Raw genomic sequence first — 9,960 nt, 5'->3', positions numbered from 1 at the left:
CCAGACACCTGAGTCCCCTGCATCAGGCAAATCTACACCAAAAGAACCTTCCCACTGCAAACCTTCAGCAGCCCCAGAATCCCACAACAAACCCCCTTCAGCCTGCCCTCCCTCCGGCTGAACCAAGTCTGGTACCGCATTACCGGCAGTCCTTGCGGCCATTACTTGCTGCGGGGCTGGCGCTGCAAGAATCTCCCTGTCTGCCCCTTCTTTCTCACAGCCTTCTGGGTGCCTTGACTCCTTTCTCTCTGATGGCTCTGCTCCGGTCCCGTTGTCGAACCCGTGCAAACTCCCTCCTCCTGCGCCCCGATTGGGCAAACCTGCCCTCTCATCTGCTGTGAGTGGGCAGAGCTTCCTCGAACCCGGAAGCTCCGCGTATCGTCTCTCCGCTCCTTGCTGAAAATTAGCCTCTGTCCCCCTTAGCGCTACAGCCTTCTGGCTCGCCTCCGATGTTCCACCGGCTGTCTGTGATGTCCCTTGCAGCTGCGAACTGCCCTCTGCACACTGCAAATCAGCCGTCTCTCGATCAGGTATGACGTCCTGCCCCTTCGATCCTCGTGGGCGGACCTGCTGCGCTAGTAATGGCACTGCGCTTGTAGGTTGCTGACCTCCCGAAACCGATGCCTCCAGTGGAAAAAGAACCACCTGTGGCTGCAACCGCTTGTCCTTGCTTGCATCCCACTGCTCCATTCCGGGTACACCGCCCTCTTTCTTCTGCATCGGCTCAACCAGAACTGCATTAGACAACAGGCTCTCCCCTGTAGCGCCTGACCCTGTGTCTAGTATCTGGAATGATTGTCTCTGAAACTCTCTCGCTTCTGTATTTTCCTCCACAGGTCTCTGTGTCTGAGAAGTCTGATCCAGACCAGCCCTGACGTCCCTGAGCTCTGCTGTCTCTGGAAGAGGACCGGGCTGGCTTGCCAGGTACTGCATATACTTTAATGTGGCTTGTGTACCGCTCCCGGTCAGTTCTGGCACTGAAGAATGCAGGGACCCAGGAACTGAACCCTCTGTCTTCTTCCCTCTCCGTTCTGCTGTGGGGTCTGATCGTTTACTTCCCTGGCCTCCAGCGAGAGAACCAGAAGCCATTCTTTCCTTGTTCACATAAATCTCGCGCAAAGGGTTCCCAGGGCCTTTTTTTAAAACCCCAAGCAGCTGTTCTTTCTTCCCAAGCATTTTTTTTAGACGTGTTTCTTCCTTTTCATATAGGTTCTTGTGTGTTGCTGGAGCTACTTTAATCATGGTTTTAGCCATCTTGATACGTTTACCCAGATCCACCACCTCTTTCTCCACGGCCTTGATTCTCCTAACCACTTTAATCAAACCACTAGCCGGGTCCTCTGGGTCCTGGATTCTCTCCCAAAAATCTTCCTCTTCCGAGGACACGCTGTCCTCACTGCCTGTCTCCTCAGATTCAGGCTGACTCTCCTGACAGGTATCCATCTCCTCCACCTTCTCTCTGCCCGGCAAACTCCCTTCTTGGGCCTTCACCAGCTCTCCCCCCCTCTCACCTTCTGGATGTTGTAGGCCAGTGAGGGGGGTACCGGACTGGCTTCTGCCCTCGGGCTGCTGTTCTCTCCGGTCTACCGGGCTCCTCTCCCTCCTCTCTGCGGCTTTAACAGAGAGGGAACCGTTCTTCCAGGCCTTCTGGTCCTGGGCCCCAGGAGGCCCCATATCCTGGGCCTTGCCTGAGGACCGCTCCCCAGGGACCTTCCTCATTTCTGGGGAAGGGGCTAGGCCTCACTCCCTTCCCCCTGGAAGCCTGCAGAGCCTCTGGCAACACTTCCTCCTCCTTCCAAGCTTCAACAGCAACTGCCTTGGAATGCCCTCCCGCGGGAGGTGGTGGAGATGAAAAAGGTAACGGAATTCAAACATGCGTGGGATAAGCATAAAGGAATCCTGTGCCGAAGGAATGGATCCTCAGGAGCTTAGTCAAGATCGGGAGGCGGGGCTGGTGGTTGGGAGGCGGGGAAAGGGCTGGGCAGACTTATATGGTCTGTGCCAGAGCCGGAGGTGGGAAGCGGGACTGGTGGTTGGGAGGCGGGGATAGTGCTGGACAGACTTGTACGGTCTGTGCCAGAGCCGGGGTTGAGAGGCGGGGCTGGTGGTTGGGAGGTGGGGATAGTGCTAGGCAGACTTATACGGTCTGTGCCCTGAAGAGCATAGGTACAAATCAAAATAGGGTATACACTGTAAACAATGCTCCTACTGGCTAAGTCCGTGAAGCCTCCTCACCACCAGCACCGAGCTCTCTGTTTCCTCTTTAGGTGTTTCTTCTTTCTTATCTGTTGCCACAGCCTCCGGGAGATCATGGATTGGTCGGCCCCAGAGTCTAACATGGCGGTGATGGGTACTCCCTCCACCTTAACTTGAGTTAGGTACCTGGGCCTAACTCCTTTTTCTACCTGAGAGATCCACCCCTCCCACCACTGGCAATCCTTTTTGAAATGGCCTACCTTACCACACTTAAAACACCCCTTTCTCCCAAAGGGAATAGCCTTTCTACTCGGGCCGGCGTCTAACTCGGTCTTTTTACTCCCTGCGGGGGTCTCCGGCTTAATTAGGGAAACTTTTGGGCCCCCTTTTTCTAACGCCCGAGTCCTGCCTCCCTCCCGCTCTGGTCCCCCCCACTGCTGGGCTTCCAGGTAACATTCCAAACCCGATGTCACCCCCTCTACCGTCTTACATCCCCTCTTTATTAATTCGGCCCTAATTTCGTCGGGCAGACCCTGGAGGAATTGCTCCACTACTAATTCTTGCAGTACCTCGTGCAGGTTGTGTCGCTCTGGCTCCAACCATTTTTTCACTAAATCCATTAGCTTATTTGCTACCGCTTTAGGGGGGGTCCCCTTTTCCCATTTGGTGGCTCTAAACTTACGTCTGTAAGCTTGTGTACTGAGTCCATATCTGTCCTTGATAGCTTCTTTCAACCTTCCATAGTTGGCAGCCTCTTCCGGAGACAAATCCCTAAAGGCTGCCAAAGCCTCCCCGGATAGAGAAGGCACCAATCTCATGGCCCACTGCTCTTGTGGCCACCCAGCCGCCCCAGCCACCCTCTCAAATGCTGTCAAAAAATCGTCCACATTATCCTGCTCGGACAACTTCCCCCAGTTAAGTGCATTCATGGAGACATGTCCTACCGCACCGCTTCCTCCGGGCCCGTGTCCATTTGCTCCGGTTTCCCCCTCACGGGGAACATTAGCCCCTCTGTGGAAAAAGTCTTGTAGCATGTTGAGTACTGGTTGCTGCTGATCCCGGGCCGCCATCAGAGAGTCCTCGACTATCTTGGCCGTCAGATCCTGCTGTTTTTGGAACTGGAGAGTCATCCACCCGAAGATCTCCTTGGGGTCCATCACGGCACTGGCACGGCCACCTGGGGGAGGGACAAAACAACAGAGAACCACCTCCAAGTGCGATTACCTCACTTAAGTTGGACTCTTTCTCTGATCCCTCTAACACCTCCCCCCCTCCCCCAGTTAGGCCCGCTTACCGGAACCCAAGATGGGTCTGCGCCTTTCTCAGCGTTGGCCCTCTCGTGGGGCTTCTCGTCCAGTCGGGTCACGGCCTCCTCTAGCGACAGGTCCCGCAGCAAGATCCCACTCCTGACACCACTTGTAAACAATGCTCCTACTGGCTAAGTCCGTGAAGCCTCCTCATCACCAGCACCGAGCTCTCTGTTTTCCTCTTTATGTGTTTCTTCTTCTTTCTGGGGCCTGTTTTTGGGATTTGCGACCCAGCCCCCTTTTCTTCAACAGCTCCTTGGCTGTTTTAAACCCAGTCCAATTACAGCCAGGGTTCTCTCAGCACAGCTCAATAAAGTCAGGCTGTTTCTAACACAGTCCAATTACAGCCAGGCTTCTCTCAGCACAGTTCAATGGAGCTAGGCTGTTTCAAACACAGTCCAAGTACAGCCAGGCTTCTCTCAGCACAGCTCAATAAAGTCAGGCTGTTTCTAACACAGTCCAATTACAGCCAGGCTTCTCTCAGCACAGTTCAATGGAGCTGGGCTTTGCGCGGGCTCAAAGCCTTGGGTCCCACCCTCTGGGTCAGTCTCTATTCTCCTGACCTCCTCCCGCTTTGACCCAGGCCTCTCCCCTATACCTCCAGTGCTGGCTGAGCCATAGCCAAGAGCTCCATGGGTTCGTCTAAGACCAGCTCAGCCTCCTCTTGCTCCATCCCCTCTGGTTCCTTCTCCCCTTCTCCTTCAGTAGCCCAGTCCATTTTCTCCTCCCCCCACCCCTTTTCCAGCTGATTACACTTTTCTTCATTAACTCTGCTAGGCTGCTTTTCCTTCTCCTGCCACCGGTTCCACCACCTCCTCCACCAGGTGGGAGAATCAGCTTTTCCTTTTCCCTGGTGGCCCTCTTCTGGAGCTCCTTGGTTCTGCACCCTACTTCTCCTCCCCCGGAGCTCTCCTGTGGCCTTCTGGGAGTTGTAGTTTCCCATCTTTATGTCCCTTTTGGGCATAACCTGAGCATCCCTAGGGTCTTCCCTCCTACCCTCCGGCTCTCTTTTCTCCGGTGGGTAGCTGGGGTCCCTCTTCCTTTCGGCATATTCCTTACAACACAAAAAGCAGCAAATATGAGTTATCTTGTTGGGCAGACTGGATGGACCGTGCAGGTCTTTTTCTGCCGTCATCTACTATGTTACTATGTTACTATGCTGTGCCTATGGCTCACCTCCGCCCTCTCTTCCATGTCCTTTGTTCTCTCCTTGCATCCTGCGGCCTGATACCAGCTGACAGAATGTATAACGGTCCAAGTACTTCTTTAACCCACTGTTCCTGCTGCCAGTTTTTTCCCCCCACCTCATTCAAAGTTGCTTGAACCAGTGCACTATATTCATTTATTGATTTGATTTATGAAATTTGTGATGAAATAACATCTTTATTACATTTTCAAATAGTAAATGCATCGCTAAGAAATAACTATAACATGCCAAAATGGTTCAAGAGTGGACAACATTTTCCAAAGGCATGCTAGCATTTTTAGCACGCGCAAAAAAATTAGTGTGCGCTAAACGCTAAGACAACCATAGGAATATAATGGGTGTCAGTGTTTAGCGCACGCTAAAAATGCCAGTGCGCCTTTATAAAAGGGTCACTTAATAATCCCCTCTTGCCCACCCCACACCAAGTAAATAGAACAAATACCAGAAATGACAACACATATTACAGCCTGATATCAAATTCTATCTCACTCCTCAAAGGGTATGTTTAGTAAGGCACGTTAGCGTTTTTAACGGACCTTTAAACTAATGTGCCTATACATTTCCTATGGGTGCATTAGTGTTTAACACGTGTCAACCATTTACGCATGTTAAAATTCTAACGTGCCTGTAGTGCACCTTAGTAACCAGTTATTAAGTAATGCATGTGTTCAGTTCTGGAGGTCGTATCTTGCTAAGGATGTAAAAAGAATTGAAACGGTGCAAAGAAAAGCTACGAGAATGGTATGGGATTTGCGTTACAAGATGTATGAGGAGAGACTTGCTGACCTGAACATGTATACCCTGGAGGAAAGGAGAAACAGGAGTGATATGATACAGACGTTCAAATATCTGGAAGGTATTAATCCGCAAATGAACCTTTTCCGGAGATGGGAAGGCGGTAGAACTAGAGGGCACGATACGAGATTGAAGGGGGGCAGACTCAAGAAAAATGTCAGGAAGTATTTTTTCACGGAGAGAGTGGTGGATGCTTGGAATGCTCTCCCGCTGGTGGAGAGGAAAATGGTAATGGAATTCAAACATGCGTGGGATAAACATAAAGGAATCCTGTTCCGAGGGAATGGATCCTCCGAAGCTTAGCTGAGATTAGGTGGCAAAGCCGGTGGTTGGGAGGCGAGGATACTGCTGGGCAGACTTATACGGTCTGTGCCAGAGCCGGTGGTTGGGAGGCAGGGATAGTGCTGGGCAGACTTATGCGGTCTGTTCCCTGAAAATGACAGATACAAATCAAGGTAAGGTATACATAAAAAGTAGCACATATGAGTTTATCTTGTTGGGCAGACTGGATGGACCATGCAGGTCTTTTTCTGCCGTCATCTACTATGTTACTGTGTTACTTCTCAGCCATCCATTAATGAATCGACAGACATCCCAGGAGAGAAATAGGCAACCTAGGGGACACTGCTGTGGACGTCATATAAATGCTCCCAGGTACGCATCTAACCATTGCTCCCTTATCTTGTGTGCTGAAACCTCCAAAACACACCCAAAATCCACCACCCCCAACTGTACACCATTACAATAACCCTTATGGGTCAAGGGGGCACCTATATGTGGGTACAGTCCCCCCCCCCTGATATTCAAAACCATTTAAGCAGCCAAGAACAGCACCTGGCCGGTTAAATGGCACTTAACTGGTGATCTGGTGATATTCAGAGGTGGATAACTGGTTATCCCCTGCTGAATATACCTGGTTAGCGCTTAGGAGATAACTGGCTATATTGTGTGATATGGAGAGGCATTTTCAAAAGGACATCCAAGTCTGAATTGGATGTGCTGATCTCAAGGACAATCCTTTTATATACATAGGGCGGCAGGAGGAGGAGGAGGAGGCAGCAATGGTGGCAGCACCGGTGGCAGAGGAGGAGGAGGCCGAGGCTGTGGAGGAGGAGGCAGAGGAACAAGTTCTGCTCATTGCAGGTGAGGAACGGGAGGTGCCACATGCGCCCGACCAATGGGCAGATATGCCTCCTCTGGAGGAGGAGCAGGAGCAGGAGCAGCAGCACCCAGCACCACCACCACACCAGCCCCAGCAGCACCACCACTGGACAACAGTGCCACAGTACTGCAACTCCTCCAGCAACAGGGTGCTATGCAGCAACTGCAAATACAGGATCATCTGTTGATACAATTTTTAAGAAGGGTCATGGAGGGAAGGGAGAACCCTCAATGATTTTTGAAAAAAAAAAATTGTACATAGTGTTTTTATTGTATATTACAACATTTAACTTTTTCACCTATCAGGGTGTGTGTCTCTACTTTGTGCACTACATATGTGGTATCATCAAATGCTGGGGTTGATGATGTGAGAGGAGGCAGCAATCTGGGTTGCATGACAGATCAACTGTGACACAGAAACTTTGGTACGTTACGTGCCATAAGTGTGGTCATGTAGAAGGCCACCTGTTCCTTCCAAGCTGCATGGCTGTATGGTAAGGGTGGGGGAGGATGAGTGGGCATTTCTGTTGAGGAACAGAAATGCCCATTGTAAAGGGGACCACTTCCTCCGCTCTGGGTTGGTGCCAGCAGCCCGGTTAGGCTCCCAGGTGGCCGGTAATGAACAAGACTGCCGTTTGGACTTAGGGCCAAAATGTATTCTCAATGTAGTTCACAAAAATGGTTAAGGCTGGGTTCAAAACTCCAGCAAACATTCAGTTCCTTAACAGTTCAGGCCCACTTCCTTGACACTACCTTCCCTTCTCCCTCAGAAGGGTTCAGTCAAAGTTCAGCCTGCTGTTCTATACATCCCAATAATTCCCAAACTTTCACAAACAGTCTCTTCCAAGGAAACCAGTACTTAACACACCCGTCCTCTTCACAGCACCCAGGAGGACCCTGTACTGAGCAGGGCTGGCAGTTTTCCTTCTACCTCTCAGCACCACACCTCTGTGGCCTCACTCTGCCTTCATGTGCTGGACCGGGCTGCATTTACAGTCTCACACTCCATGGCAGCTTACTCTTCCCCCCCCCCCCCCCCCCCCCCCCCCCCCCAGGGAAGCTCCAGTGGCAGACCCTTTCCATCCTCCACATACTCCATGGCAGCGTCTCTCTTGATCAGTTTACTCTCCCTCCGGGTGGCTGAGAGCCACCAGAAAATCTCTCCCTTTCTCTCACAGCTGGGGGGAATTATATACTGGCGATGCAGCCAAGGGACTGAGCTTCACCTCCCCTTCTCCCTCTAGTGGTCAAGGGAGTAACTGGCTCACCTAGCACTGAGCCACTGCTCCCCCTGCTGGGGTTGGAAATCCGTTCCACCCTTTTGGGGCTACCCTCCTCTCTCCTTCTTGCAAGGGCTTCTGGGAATTGTAGTCCGGGGATTAACTGCCTCTCTGCATGGCCCCGGATTCTCGCCTTGTCGCACCATCCAGCCTCTCCCCCCTTACTCTACAGCCCCACAGCACAGAGCTGTCTAAATAATAGGTATGTTGTCTAGCACTAGCGATCTGCGAAGTACAAACTTGCGGATAAGCATAGGCAGTGCCTAGACTATTGTTTGCTCTCTGTTCAGCAGACAACCTTACCCACAACCAAACAAAATTGGTGAGGGCCAGGAAGGAGCTAGAAACAGCTGGGTCATCTTTTCACATAGAATATATCAGCAATGGTATATACTGTTGAGGAGAAAAGGGGAATCAGAGAAAGCATTAGATGGATATTTACTTCATCACAATTGCAATATAATACATCAGGTACAGAAGGGCACAGGCTAGGGGAATTATATAGGCACCATGCTGTAGCCACCTGCAGGTAATTTAGAATAGGAACTGTAATGAGAACCCCTCTCCCTCACCATGACTTAAGCGCTCAAGGCCGTGGTAGGCATGCACCTGTGGCCACCTAGAAAATGGTTTGCAGGATAGAAATTAGAAATGTTGTTGTTCCGTAACTATGGAGGATTGTAGGACTGTGTTCAATAATGTGGAAAAGACATTGAGTGCATATATGCTTCCCCCCTCCCCACCCCCACCAACCTTGAGAATGGGTGGACACTTCATAAAAGGGGACTGGGTTTCACCACATAAAGAAGGATTGAACCTACTGGGGAGACACATGAGGTGCAAAGCGGTAGAAAAGCTACCAGATGTGGATACCTGTGAACCTGGTGAAAATAGAGGTAAAATTTGAATCCAGAGAACATATACAGAATGGGGAGCCCTTGACCATGAGGGATGCACACAGCCATTCTCAGGGCCTCTTCCCCTCCCCCTCCCCCACAGGCAGCCACAACTGACTGTTTCCAATAGAGAACAAGACATCTGTACAATGAATTGGGTAGAAATAGAGTCCGCTGCTGTCCATTGCAATCCTGTTGACCAGCTGCAGTGCTATAACCTGTCCTGCAAGATGCAAGAAGTGTTTGTTTAGCACCTACATAGCAGAAGGGGAAGAGGTGGCTGATAGGTATGGGCTTACCTTGAACTTCTGGTGCAAGAAATTGCCAAAAGGAACACCAATCTGTTTGCTCCAAGGGGTCAGAGGCTGGCTGCTTCAACTAAGGAGAGAGAGAATGGGGGGGGGGGGGGGGGTCGGGGGGGGGGGCAGTGAGGGACTGCATCAGACACAGCAAGCAGCTCCTGGAAGGCAGAGAATGGAGAGTTGGTCAGATGTAGAAAATGCAGAGTATATGCTAAGCTGCCAGCTAACACCCAGTCTGAAACGTTTCCAAAGGAAAGGTACACAGCCCACACACCAGTTATCTTTCAAGAATTGGCCAAAAGGTGTACACATAAGCATACAGTGGCAAAAACAAGGTTTACTATAACTGAACCTAAAACGCTTAGAAATACCACCCCATAATCTAAAGAAAAACATCTAAAGTGCAAGCACAGAGAAAGATGTTTTAAAGAGGCACCAATAATGGGAATGCAAACTTCCAAACCGGCAGAGCAGCTGGGGACGCTTATCATTTCCACCCATAATTGAAATTAGGACGTCCAAAAACACAGAGCAGCCGGGGACGTCCATAGTTCCTACCTATAATCGAAATTAGGACAACCAAATCGGCAGAGCAGCTGGGACGTTTATGGATTTTGCCCATAATTAAAATTAGGAAAGTCCATCCCGGTCTTATTTGGACGTCCTTGAGGAAGTATTTAAATATCCTTCTCAGTATTTTCGAAATTTTGGATACCATTCCTGCTTATTTTCAAAAGAGATCACCGGCCATCTTCCGACACAAATCGGGAGATGGCCGGCGATCTCCTGAACCCGGCCAAATCGGTATAATCGAAA

Source organism: Microcaecilia unicolor, chromosome 4 (assembly GCF_901765095.1).
Source record: "Microcaecilia unicolor chromosome 4, aMicUni1.1, whole genome shotgun sequence".
NCBI lineage: Eukaryota > Metazoa > Chordata > Amphibia > Gymnophiona > Siphonopidae > Microcaecilia > Microcaecilia unicolor.
Note: the sequence above shows the minus strand (reverse complement) of the source record.